Consider the following 14,532-nt stretch of genomic DNA (forward strand, 5'->3'; position numbering starts at 1 on the left):
TGAATTAACTGAGTGATTAATGGAAGGGGGCGAAAGGCATACAGAAGTCCCCGGGGCCAATTGTGGACTAGAGCGTCTCTGGAGGGGTGGCCGGGAAGAGAGTGAAAAAGTCGTGGCACTTGCTGTTTTGAGGTGTTGCAAAAAGATCGCAGCAAGGTCGACCCCATTTCTGAAAAATTTCGTCCACTACTGATTGCTTGAGAGACCACTCGTGCGGCATGAGAATGGCTCAGCTCAACCTGTCCACTATGATGTTGGACTTCCCGGGGATATGCGTTGCTATCAGAAACCGCTGAGAGGAGATCGCCCACTGCCAAAGTCTGAGTGCCTCTCAACATAAGGGATAGGACTTGGTTCCGCCCTGCTTGTTGATGTACCACACTACGGACATATTGTCCGTCTGAACTGCAATAGTCCCGATGGGAAGAGAGTCCTGAAGGGCTTGCAACGCTAAAAGTACTGCTCTAATCTCCAAAACATTTATGTGCAGGTGGCACTCGAAAGGTTACCATGTGCCCTGGACCGTCCTGCCCTGAAAATGCCCCCCCACCCGACCACGTCCGTTGTCACCGTGGCGACTGGGGGAGAAGAAACAAGTGGTCTGCCCTGAAGGACTTGAGGGGAGACCATCCACCAAGAAAGGTGTTTCTTGCAAGACAGGGTTATTAAGATGTTGTGTGACATTGGTAGCTGTTGAAAGGACCACTGGGAGAAAAGCACCCACTGAAGGACCCGCATATGAAAGCGAGCTAGGGGAAGTAGTGTAATGGCTGCCGCCATGAGACCTAGTACCTTCAGGACAAACCTGGCCTGAATTCTGTTGTTCTGGAGGAGGATGTGAACATGCCTGCGAATATCTAGAACTCTTTGCTCGGTTAGTTTTGCAGAGTCTCGGACCGTGTCCAAGGTGGCGCATATGAAGGTAATAGACTGACAAGGCGACAAGGCAGACTTTTCGAAATTTATGGAGATACCTAGCCCTTTGCAAGTATGAATGGTGTAATCTCTGGAGAGGAGAAGCTGACGTTTGGTGGTGGCAGTGAGGAGCCAGTCGTCTAGATATGGAAACACCTGGAATCCTTGACGCCTCAGATGAGCCATAACCGCTGCCATGCATTTGGTGAACACTCGGGGGCTGTAGTGAGACCAAAGGGCAGGGCCCTGAACTGGTAGTGACTGGCTCCCAGCCGGAAGTGAAGAAACCTCCTGGAGCGCCTGTGCATCTTGATGTGATAGTACGCATCCTGAAGTTCTACTGAGCACATCCAATTGTCCTGACCCAGAAAGGGTAGAATGGACTGTAGCGTGACCATCCGGGACTTCATTCTTTTTACAGATTTGTTTAGTCTGCTGAGATCCAATATTGGCCTCCGGTCCCCTGTCTTTTTCGGTACCAAAAAGAACTTGAAGTAGATTCCGGATCCTTGTTGGTCTGCTGGGACTGGCTGGGATGGCTCTTTTTGTTAGCAGTTTTGATATTTCTAGTACTGCTTGTTCCCTTAGACTGGGTGGAATGTCTGGAAGGGGCCCTTTTGGCTGAGTTGGGGTGTGGATAAAGGGAATTTGTAACCCTCGGATATAATCGACCGTACCCATTTGTCTTGGGTGAGTGAAAGCCAGGCTTCTGGGTACAGTGATAATCTTCCCCCGACTGCTTCCGAAGGCAGACAGTCGGGCAGCTTCTCAGGGATGCTGGAAGGGTTTGTCAGAGAGTGTCTCTCTGCTACCCTGATTTTGCGGACCTCCTCTGCCTCTAGGACGGCGTCTGTTATTGTCTCCCCCCCTGCCTCTAGAAGGGAACTGACCTCTTGCGTCAGGTGCGACCTCTTGTGGTTTATGGAACCACATTTTCCCACCCTTCTGACCCTTAGGATATGGTCTAGATGGGGTGGAAAAATGGACTACCATGGCAGAGAAAGTCTTGCCTTCTTGCTCGCATCTGGTCAAAGTATCCTTCACCTGAGGTCCAAACAAAGCTGAACCGTCAAAGGAGGAGTTAGTGAAGGACGCCTTGAAGGGGTCTGCAAAGTTACAAAGCCGCATCCAGGCGTGACGCCGTAAGGCCACTCTTGTGCCTGCTGCCCTACTCGCCCCATCGGCCGCGTAGGAAATAAGCCGCATGGAGGAGTTGACAATCGAATTCAGGGTTGCCAGCTGGGAGTTGATTTTGTCTTGAGACCCCGCAGCTGTTGGATCCTGTAGGGTCTCACCCATTTCTTTGAGCATGTCTCTCTGAAGGCAGGTGAAATGGCACAGGTAATTCAGCGACCGCATGACAAAGGTCGCTGAAGAAAACATCCGCTTGCCGTACCTATCCATAGTCCTAGACTCCTTGTTAGGAGGATGGACAGGTACTGAAGGATCAGCCAGTTCCTTCTTAGTGGCTGCAGCCACCACCATGGCATCAACCGGGACACCCTTGGCTAAAAACTGTTTGTCCGAAGGGGCTGTTATGAATTTTGAAGGCCTCCGTGAGGTAGGTTCCATCGTATCAGGGGCCGTCCACGCCTTCTGCGCCACCACTTCCATGAGGGGGTCAAAGGGCGGAGACACCCAGGAGGTGGAAGGGAGAGAGCCAAACGCCTCTAGGTAAACCGACTCGTCCTCGGAAGGATTGAGGGTAGACCAGTTCCCCCTCTGCTTAAGGATCTCAAGGATGTCCGAAAAGGAGACATCCTCAGAGGGGGACCATGGGGACCCTTCCGACTCATCCAAGTCGGTATCAGATGTGATGGACTCGGGGGAGTCCACATGGTTCCTCTTACATTTCCTCTTCCGAGGGGGTTCCCCTGACAGATCAGGGGAAACCTCGGAAGAGGAGGATATTCCCAATGGGGAAACCTGAGGTGTTGGATCTCTACGGTCAGGAATGAGAGGGTGGGTACAGACCGCAGCAGGCACTACAGCGGGAGGAGCTGAGGGAGCCGACCGTGGAGCAGGCACAGGGGCCAGCACGCTCCTCATGACTTCAAAGGTGCCCCTATCAGGCAGGGTAGAAGGTCTCTGCTCCGAAGAGATAAGGACCCCTCCCGGCAGCGAGAGGGATGGCTCCAAAGCCGATGTCGGGGCCGCACTCACCAGCGCCGAAGCTCCGAGAGGGAGAACGAGGTTGGACAAGGGTCCGAAGCCACTCGTCCCTTGGAGCCGATGAGGAAGTCCATACGCCTGGATCCCTCCAAGGATGGGACCATGGAAGAGACCGGAGCCGATGACGGAGCCGAAAGGTGAGGTATCGGCTCCGACGTGTCGACGGCCACGGCTCCCACAAGCTCCGGCTCTGAACTCAAGGGAAGAGTCAGAGGAGGAATCAAAGATGGAGTGGGAATAGCCACTGTCTGTTGAGAAGGGCTATGAAGCATCTGGGCTAGTGCCTGAGACTTAAGAAGTCTACTAACCACCCTCTCGAGGTCATGGTCCGAGAGCCTGGAAGATCAAGAGGAATGGGATCGATGGCTCCGCTCCAAGAGTAAGGGAGACCTCGAAGCCAAATGAACAGATTCCAAGGACGGAGACCTGGACCGTTTACGGCTGGCAGATGGCACTGACACAACTATCGGCGCCGACTGAGTCTTAGAAACATCGGCTCCAGCTCGAGCCAATGCAGAAAACTGCGCCTGAGAAACATCGGCTCCAGACGGAGCCGATGAAGAAGGCTGTGTCTTAGAAACATCGGCTCCAGCCGATGCAGAAGCAGTTAGAGCACCACCAGTCGAAGGCTCTGAACACGGAGCCGATGGCTTTGAAGGCTTCTCCGACGATGACTTGGCCGGGCAACCTTCAGGCTTTAATAAGCCTCTCAAAATTAACTTATTTCTGCGTTCCTGCAGGACTCTCGGACTGAAAGCATGACAGACAGAACAAGAGTCCTGCAGGTGCAGAGGGCCCAGGCAATAAACACAAGAAGTGTGACCATCTGTCAGCGACATTGTCTGACAGCACGAGTCACACTTCTTGAAGCCTGAGACCCTGGTGTCTTTAGACATCCTAATAAAGGACACAAACACACACACACACACACACACACACACACACACACACACAAACACACACACACACACACACACACACACCCCTTAACACAAAACTAAGTCAGTTACACAGACAACAATTTCACCGACAATTTAAAGAAAGAGGGAATGGGCCCAAAGGCCTAACCTTTCAACCAAACAAGGGGTTAGGATTTTAAGGGATTTAAGTGACCGGAAGGAAGTTAAGCTAAGAAGGAAAGCTAATGGGATGTGTACTAACAGTAATTATCTAAAACTAAATTAGAGATATTTTTAATAAAATATTAAATTCAACCTGCAGAGCCGGTAAGAAACGCACCTCGTAGCTGAAGCGGCAAATGAGATCTGGGTAGTTAGCGCCTAGCATTGTGGGATATAGGGTAGCCTCGAGACGGTAAAAATAGCTCTCGAGCTTTAGTATAGGCCGAGTTGGAGCCGAGGATCGGCATCGAACCCATCCAGCAAGAATGAAGGCGAGATTGACAAGTTAACATTGTGCATTGAAAGCATGCAAGCTGTTTTTCTTATCAGGGAGGGTACAGATAACAATTAGTACAAGTGAAAACACAGGCTGTAACATATACATTAGCATGAGTAACAATACCTCTCAATGTCTTGGAATACAAAAATCTAGACAAAGCCAAAAATAGTGGGAGGGCAAATCAGGGTTAGATTTTCAATATTGATGAACTTAGAAGGTTACTAGAACAACAGGTTTTGCTTTAACACACATTTTCTGAAAGATATGAAATCTGAGACTTAAATGCAGACTGAGACTAAAATGTCTGTCATTTTTAGTGATTTCAGTCTTCTTGAAAAACTACAAATTTTATGAGGAACAGACCAAAAATGTGAGGCAAAACATTCAACATGCTGCAAAAATTTGGACGATTGAGAGGTACATGAGTTACCTTAGTTTTAGATTAGGTAATGCCTTCAAGTACAGTTGTCAATTTGGGGCAACTGCTGCTATCTAGAAGCTGACACATTTTCGTGAAAATATAAACAGTTTTCTGTGTCTGATTTAAGTTAAAGGGGATAGGAGTTATGAAAAATCTAGTTTTTTTTTTGAGTGCTTTCATTGAAACAAAAAATCTTGAGAAAAGTGACATAAATTCAAGTGGAAGTGAGAAGAAGCAACTACATAAGAGATCACCCTGTCAAACATTAATGTGTGCATGTAATCTAGAAGTTGGAAATATACACCCAAAAACACTGTAGTGCATAACAGGTGGAAGTAAAAGCTTTCTATCATAATAGCTACCCTGTCCATGTTATCATGGAAGGTCAATCTCCTACAGATATAAAACAAAAGGCAAATGCTACTGAATTACATTAACAAGTGTAGACTGAAAACAGTGATGTTGTAAGAGATATATGTGGATAAAAATGAGCATGTAAACTTGATAAAGCAAGGATTTAAACATGGACATTCAGTAGCATTATCAGTGAAAAATGAAAAGGGGAGTAATAACACTGATTGACAGAGGGGCTCCAGTACTGATAGAAAATGGGAAAAATATAATACTGGTACCTTTGTGGCAGTAAGGGGTTATTGGCAGAGGAGAAGGATCACACTGCAGTGCATAATCCATCTAAATATGCTATTAGGGAGCTTAACAGACTTTTTGGGGGAAACAAGCTTTCAGTAAGGAATATTATTTATAGGTAGGGATTGGAAAAAGAAGTTATGTTCTTACCATAATGTTCCATCTGTATTCTTCATCTTCATTCATTTATTACTGATGGTGTCAGTTCCATCCTCGGAACCGAGTTGGCCTTATAAACAAGGTTGTGCCAGCCAAAAAACTCTTGAGCTAAGCTTTTACCCACAATACCCTTCTCCCTGTTACCTCAGATCGAGTTTGCCCATAATAAGTAAAGCAGAGGCTTTTTCTGAGCAGAAACCCTTAAATAGGAGTAGGACCCAATCCGATCCTCCAGGAGCCTCTGGAGGGGGAAGGTGGGTGGGAGGTAATGAATGAATGAAGATGAACACAGATGGAATGTTATGGCAAGAACATAACTTCTTTATCTGATGTTCTTAATCTTCATTCATTCCTTACTGATGGGACAGAGTCCCTAGCTACTTTTAGTCCTGGGAGGCCCTTATGGAAGGATGTTCCTGACAACCACTGAATCAAAAGATGCTCTTCCCCTGGAGACCAAATCCAATTTATAATGAGTGATAAAGGTATGAGGGGTAGCCCAAGTCACAGCTGCTCAAATATCATCCAATGAAGCCTTTGCATGAAAAGCAACAGAAGTTGCCACAAAGTGTGCTTTGACTTTGCATGGTACAGAAATTTTATTTTGTTGGTAAATTAAGGATATACAGATGTTCATCGTGTTACCCTGCTGCAGTCATCACACTTAGGTTATCCTGTCGTCAGGCGGTCCCGCAGTCGGCCTGAAATCCAAAGTCTTGGTCTGGCATCAGTTGCTGTCGCTTCTTCCCTGACGTCAGTACGCCAGGGGTATATATGATGCATCCGGTGCCATTGTCTTCAGTCTTTCTTGCCGCGCGGTGCCCGAAGCAGAAGCAGTTCGCAAGTGCCGGTCGGCCGACTCCTAAGATTTTAGAAGTCGAATTTCAGATCCGAAGTCTTCAATAAAGCTAAGTACTCCATTGGGGAAACTTTTCTTGCCTCAGACCGATGTCAGAAAAAGTTAACAATTGTATTTCTTGTGGGAAGCAAATACCTCATAAGGATTTTCATTCTTATTGTATACCTTGCCTAGGCCCAGACCACGACGTCACTGGTTGTCGCTTTTGTGCTAGGTTCAATAAGCGTACTATAAAATGACGCTTTGATTTTGCACGACACTACTTGACAATTTAGTGCTCTCATAGCTAGAGTGGCTGAGGTGTAAACCTTCTTTCCCCACCTGTCTAGTGCTCTGGAGTCCCTTTCTGAGGGTACCGGATTTTTAGCCAGAGAAGCTTTAGCCCCTTTGCGACCCCGGGAGATAGTCTCTGGGTCAGCAACAGGGCTTTTGTAAAGGAATTTGTGGGAGTCGGGTACTCTATAATATCTATCTGGTTTGGCTGGAGCAGGAGGCAGAGAATCTGGATTTAGACTAGATTCTAAGTAAACATCATCCACAATGTCTAAAACTGGAGGGATAGCAAGTGGTCTGTGCTGGGGGAGTAAAAGAAACTCTCTGAGCCTTTTCTTTGAGTGAGAGTAGTCCTGAACTTCCCAGTGGAAATGTTTCCCTCATGGTATGTAAGGTTTCCCCAAAGGAATAGTCTTCAGGGGGAGAGGCTGAGGGAATGGAATCCTCAGCATCAGAATCTTCATAAGGGGGAAAGGAGTAATCTTGTTCCTCAGAGGAGCCTGAGGAAATGGACACTTGATCAGAGGAGGCATAGTCTTCCTCTTGTCTAGGCCTATTGTCGGGTGGGGGTTGGGAACCCCTGATTAAAGAGATCAAATCTTCAGCCATTTTAAGCATCTATTTCTTAGGCATGGAGCCTTGAATTGGAGACTGAAGTGCAGGCTTTTTAGGTTTAAGAGGAGTCTTAAGCTTAGGATACGGTTTTATGTTGAGTGTCGTCGGTCTGAAGACACCTTCAGATACCGAAGGTGTTTCTGCAGCACTGGCTTCTCTTTCCGCAATGTCATCGGTAGGGCCTAAAGAAAATGGCTGCGTCAGCCTAGAACTCTCCGTCAGAGAATCCAAAGCGGTCTGGGGTTCCAATTCTGCGGTAGTCAGGGGCTGCGTAGGCGCCTCACTGAAAACCGGTGAACCAGCGACCGGCACAGTCGAGGCCTCGGAGTCTGGCTTGGATATAGGCTGTCTGTCCTTATCTTTGCGTTTTTTGTGCACGCCGGTAGTCGGTTGCTCCAACGGCATAGTATAATTACATTTTCTACCGAAGTAGTGTCATGCGAACTCAAAGCGTCGTTTTATAGTACGCTTATTGAACCTAGCACAAAAGCGACAACCAGTGACGTCGTGGCCTGGGCCTGGGCAAGGTATACAATAAGAATGAAAATCCTTATGAGGTATTTGCTTCCCACAAGAAATACAATTGTTAACTTTTTCTGACATCGGACTGAGGCAAGAAAAGTTTCCCCAACGGGGTACTTAACTTTATTGAAGACTTCGGATCTGAAATTCGACTTCGAAAATCTCAGGAGTCGGCCAACCGGCACTTGCGAACTGCTTTTGCTTCGGGCACCGCGCGGCAAGAAAGACTGGAGAAAATGGCGTTGGATGCCTCATATATACCCCTGGCACACTGACGTCAGGGAAGAAGTGACAGCAACCGACGCCGGACCAAGACTTTGGAATTCAGGCCGACTGAGGGACCGCCTGACGACAGGATAACCCAAGTGTGATGACTGTAGCAGGGTAACACGATGAACATCTACTGCCATACATTTGGTAAACACCCTGGGGGCTGTGGTGAGACCAAAGGGCAGAGCTCTGAACTGATGATGGCTGGCTCCCAACTGGAAGCAAAGGAATCTTCTGGAGCGTCTGTCCATTTTGATATGATAGTATGCTTACTGAAGATGTATAGAGCACATCCAATTTCCCTGACCCAGGAAGGGCAAAATGGACTGTAGCGTGACCATCCGGAACTTCGTTCTTTGCACAGACCTGTTCAGTCTGCAGAGATCCAGAATGGGTTTCCAGTCCCCTGTCTTTTTTGGTACCAAAAAGAACCTTGAGTAAATTACAGATCCTTATTGGTCTGCTGGGACTTGCTGGATGGCCATTTTTCTTAGCAGTTTTGAGACTTCGTGAACTGCTTGGTCCCATAGATTGGGTGGAACGTCTGGAAGGGACTTGTTTGACCTTAAAGGGGTGCGAACGAAGGGAATTCTGTAGCCTCCGGATATGACGGACTGTACCCATTTGTCTTGTATTATGTCTTGCCAGGCTCTTGGGTACAGCGATAATCTACCCCCGACTGCTTCCAGAGGTGGGCAGCCGGGCAACCCTTCAGGGATGCTGGAAGAGCTTCTCAGAGAAAGATTCTCTGCTGCCCTGATTTTGCGGACCCCCTCTGCCAAGAGGGCGGCGTCTGTTATTGTTCCCTCCTCTGCCCCTGGATGGGAACTCACCACGTGTGTCCGGCAAAGCTCCCTGGGATTTCTGGAACCACATCTTTCCACTCTTCTGACCCTTAGGATATGGTCTGGAAGGAGTGGAAAAATGGACTCCTACGGCAGAGAGAGTCTTGCCTGCCTGCTCACACCTGGTAAGGGTATCCTTCACCTGTGATCCAAAGAGAGAGGAACCATCAAAAGGGGTGTTGCTGAAGGACGCTCTGAAAGGTTCCGCAAAGTTACATAGCCGCATCCAAGCATACCTCCTTAGGGCCACGCCTGTGCCTGCGGCTCTACTCGCACCATCAGCTGCATACGAAACGAGCCTCATGGAGGAGTTTACCACTGAATTAAGAGTCGCCAGCTGGGAGGCTGCCTTAGCCTGGGCCCCCTCAGCTGATGGATCTTGGAGGGTATCTCCAAGCTCTTTCAGGAGATCTCTCTGAAGACGGGTAAAGTGGCACAGGTAATTCAGGGACCGCATGGAAAAGGTCGCTGCAGAGAACATCCGCTTCCCATATCTCTCCATCATCCTGGACTCCTTGTTAGGGGGGTGGACAGATGAAGTTTCAGCCAACTCCTTCTTTGTGGCCACCGCTACCACCATGGCATCAATGGGAACACCTTTGGTCAAGAACTGTTTGTCCTGCGGTGCAGTAGTGAATTTGGCAGGTCTTCTAGGGGTCGGTTCCACTGTGTCTGAAGCCGTCCACACCGTCTGAGCCACCACAGACATCAGTGGGTCAAAAGGCGGAGACACCCAGGAGGTGGAAGGTCAGGATCCAAACGCGTCCAGGACTACCGACTCATCCTCGGAAGGGCTTAGGGCAGTCCAGTTCCCCCTCTGCCTAAGCATCTCAAGGATGTCTGAGAAGGAGACATCTTCAGAGGGGGATCTCGGAGACCCTTCCAACTCCTCTAAGTCGGTATCCGATGTGACAAACTCGGGGGAGTCAACATACTTCCTCTTGCATTTCCTCTTGCGAGGTGGCTCCTCTGAATGATCAGGGGAGGCCTCAGAAGAGGAGGATACACCCAAGGGGGTGTCCTGGAGCGCTGGATCCCCACGCTTGAGGTCTGGAAGAGGGGCAGAGGCTGATGCAGGCACCCTAGGGGGAGGAGCCGATGGGATTGATTGTGGGACTGACTCGGGGGCCATTACACTCCTCATCACCTCAAAGGTGTCCCTGCCCGGATGCAGAGAAGGCTCCGGTTCTGAAGAAACCAGAACCCCTCCCCGCATCAAGGGGGACTGCTCCGAGTCAGATGTGGGAGCCGAGCTCACCTGAGCCGAAGCCCCGAGGGGGAGAGTGGGGTCGGACAAGGGTCTGCACCCAGATCCCTCCAGGGAAGGTACCATGGAAGGGATCGGGGCCGCCGACGAAACCGAAGGAGAGGGTATCGGAGCAGACGGTTCCACAACTCGAACCCAAACGAACTCCGGCTACAAGCTCATAGGATGAGTCAATGGAGGAATATCTACAGCTGTGGACGGAGCCGACACCTGATGAGGTGGGCTGGACAACACTTTGGCCAGGGCCTGCGTTTTTAACAACCTACTGACCACTCTTTCCAAGTCATGGTCCGAAAGTCTGGAGGACTGAGAAGAGTGAGATGAGTGATGGCTACGCTCATCCAGACTTTGGAGCCGAACGTATCGACTCCAGAGAAGGAGACCTGGATCTTTTCCGACTCTCAGACAGCTACGAAGAACGTGTCGGAGCCGACTGGGAGGGAGGAACATCGGTTCCAGCCGGAGCCGAGATGGATTGTATGGCTTCACCCAACGACGGCTCCGAACTGGGAGCCGAAGGTTTAGGTGGCCTGGAAGATTTCACAGGCTGAGCCTTCGCCGGTGAATCTTGGGGTTTAAGCAAACCCCTCAGGATCACTTTGTTTTTGCGCTCCTGCAGGACTCTTGGACTGAAAGCATGGCAAAAAGAGCAAGAGTCCTGCAGGTGCACGGCGCCAAGACAATAAACACAAGAAGTGTGACCATCTGTCACAGACATCTTCTGACAGCATGAGTTACACTTCTTGAATCCAGACGGTTTAGGATCCCTGGACATCCTGGAGGAAAACCAAGGACAAGAAACACACACACAGAAGGTTAAGTACTAACCACTAAAAATTGCAGATTACAGTTACCACAACCAAAAAACTACAAGCAGTACTACAAACACTACATATAACTATCACTAAACACTAACAGTGATACTAAGGAAATTATTATATATATATATATATATATATATATATATATATATATATATATATATATATATATTTTTTTTTTTTTAAAGGAAGATAGAAAGAAAAGGTTATCCTCTAACTAAAACAGAAAACCTTTCTGAGGTAAGGAAAGGGAGAGAAGGGGGGAGGGGAAACTCTCTAACTTAAACAAGTTTCTTGGGGAGAAGTAATTGGGATCTAGAGAAAATAGCTACAATACATTAAAAACTAGCAGTTTGACAAGAAAAATACAATAATAATAACGTTTTATATGACCTGAGCCAGTAGAACAACCTCGCAGCAGAAGCGGCAAACAAGATATGGGTATCTAGCGCCAGGCATCATGGGATATAAAGGGGACTCGAGCCAGTAAGCAGCTCTCGAGCTTTTGAAGATGGCCGAGACGGAGCCGAGGATTGGCTCCGAACCCAACCAGCAAGAATGAAGGCAAGATAGACAACTTAACATAAGAAGGTTGGCAAATGAATAGACTGATTAAGGGCCACACTGGATATCACCTTGGGCATAAAGGAGAGACTGGTCATGAGGGACACCCTGTCCGCATGAAAGATGATGAAAGGCTTCACTGCCATGAGGGCCTGTAATTCAGACAACCTTCTTGCTGAAGTGATGGCTAGAAGGAAAGTTGTTTTCCAAGAAAGGAATTTCAACTCTGCATTTGCAGCTGGCTCAAAGGGAGGTAGAGTGAGGTTTTCAGATACAAAGTTAAGGTCCCAGGCTGGAGTAGGGGCTCTCCTGGGTGGTCTTAAGTTTTTGGCCCCTCTGAGGAATTGCTTCAGCAGTGGATGAGAAAAGAAGGATGGCTATGTATTATAATGAGCTGAAATGGCAGAGGAGCATGAATTATGATGGAAGAAAAGGAAAGGCCCTTGTGCAGCTTCTCAGTTAAGTATTGAAGAATGTCCGGTAAATTGGGCACGGTCGTGTCCATCCCCTGAGTTTGGCTCCAGGAACAGAATCTTTTCCATTTTTCAGCATAGGATTTTCTAGTGCTAGGCCTCCTTGCCTCCAGAATGACATCCATCACTTGCTTACTGATGGATGGCAACGGAGAGATCATGTAATTAGCCAGGCTGCAAGGTTCAGGGTTTGAAGCTGTGGGTGCAGAACCTGGCCCTCCTGCAGGGAAAGTAGGGTAGGGGTCTGAGGCAGGTGCTATGGTTCCAGAAGTGACACACTGCACAGGAGAGGGTACCAGTGTTGGCGTGGCCAGTCTGGTACAATAAGTATCGCCCTTGGTTTGTTCTGTTTGATCTTTAGTAGAACTTTGGAGAGGAGAGGCACAGGGGGAAAGGCATAAACTGATAGGTTTTTCAAGGTGAAGGACATGGCATCCACTTTCCAAGCTTGTTTGTGGGGAGTCCTTGTGCAGAATTTGTCCAATCGGTAGTTCTGAGGGGAGGCAAACAGGTTATCTCTGTGCTCCCCCATTTGTTTCTCAAAATGTTGAATATCTTTGGTTCCAGTTTCCACTCGTGTGGGTCCATGAGATTACTGCTTAGGTCGTCTGCCAGTGTATTTAGCTTGCCTGGCAGGAAATGAGCTTGTAGGTGCACCTGGTAGCTCAAGGCTGTGTTCCACAGAGCCATGGCTAGTCTGCAGAGAGGGTATGAGTGGGTTCCCCCCGCTTGTTTATGTACCACATAACAGTGGTGTTGTCCGTCTTTACCAATAATTGTCCTGGATGAATGTGGTCCTTGAAAGCTGTCAGAGCATTCTGTACAGCCAACATTTCATTGCCCACCAAAGGAACTCTGTCTTTAAGCAAGGGATAATAGGAACCATTGATTCTAGGTCCTGAAAATGTTAACACCATAGGCTTTTTAGATACCACTGTAGTTTCCTCATATGCAGTCTTGCATATGGAATTAGTAGAATGCAAGAGGCCATAAACCTCAGGGCTTGCAGTATTTTCCTTGCAGATAGCTGGGTCTTTGTGGCCAGTAGTTTGAAGTAGGCTGTCAAATAAACTTGTTTCTCTGGTGTGAGGTAGGCCATCTGGGAAGTTGTACTCAAGCTTGCTCCCAGGAATACAATTTGTTGGCAGGATACTAGATATGATTTCTTTTTGTTTATGGTGAACCCCACAGAGAAGTTAGTAATTTCTTTACAAATGCCAGATGATTTAAAAGTATGTCCTGGCTTTCTGCCTGAATTAGACAATTGTCCAGGTATGGGTATATTAGAATATTTCTTTGCCTGCAATTTGCAATGACTGGAGCTAGGCACTTTGTTAACACCCTGAGCACAGCAGATAAGCCAAAGGGCAGTGCAGAGAACTGATAGTGCATGTAGCCTGCTCTGAAGTGTAGGTATCTTCTGCAAGATTCCCTTATTGGGATGTGCAGGTAGGCTTCCTTTAAATCCAATGTTGCCAACCAGGCATTTTTGCCTAGCATGGGAAGCAGCTGATGAAGAGTTAGCATTTTGAATTTTGGAATTACCAAAAAAATGTTTAGGATAGACAGGTCCAGGATAGGACGCCAGGAATTGTCTTTTCTGGGTACCAGGAAAATTCTTGAGTAAAAACCTTGCCCCCATTCCTCTTCTGGGACAGGATGAATAGCCCTGATGCTTAGAAGAGAGAGAACCTGCTTTTGAGCCTCTGCCCACTGATTTGGGGGTAGGTCTGGCCAACTGTTTGGGGTTGGTAAGGAGTGAAAGTGGAATCTGGATCCTTGGGAAACTATATTTAAAACCCATTTGTCTTGGGTAATGAATTCCCAGTGTTTTGCATGCAGGGCTATCTTTCCCCTAAAGGAACAGTCAGTTGAGCAGGGCTTGGAAGGTTTAAAGTTAAGTCATTGTGACAGTTTATCATAGGGGGTATCTTACTACTCCCAGCTTTGGAAGTGGGAGCCCCCCACTGCTTAAGCCTGTGAGTACCTTGAAACTGAAGCTTGGGTGGTCTGCTGGTTCTGGATTTGGACTGAGAAGGCCTGGAAGTAGAAGGACAGTGCCTACTAAATCTGGGAGGCTGTACTTGCAGGAAATCTTTAACAGTTTGCATAGATTTAGCTTTTTCCTCTATCTTTTTAAGTACTTCTTCTGCTTTGTTGCCAAACAGGTGGCCTTGGTTTAAGGGAGCATCTAGTAATTTAGCTTTAACATGATCTGGCAAAGATTGCACCTTAAGCCAAGCATGCCTTCTAAGTACAGACCCAGTGACAGCAGCCTTGCAAGATGCCTCTAATGAATCAAAACCA

Source organism: Protopterus annectens, chromosome 1.part1 (genome assembly GCF_019279795.1).
Source record: "Protopterus annectens isolate FY-2018-M chromosome 1.part1, PAN1.0, whole genome shotgun sequence".
Taxonomy (NCBI): domain Eukaryota; kingdom Metazoa; phylum Chordata; order Ceratodontiformes; family Protopteridae; genus Protopterus; species Protopterus annectens.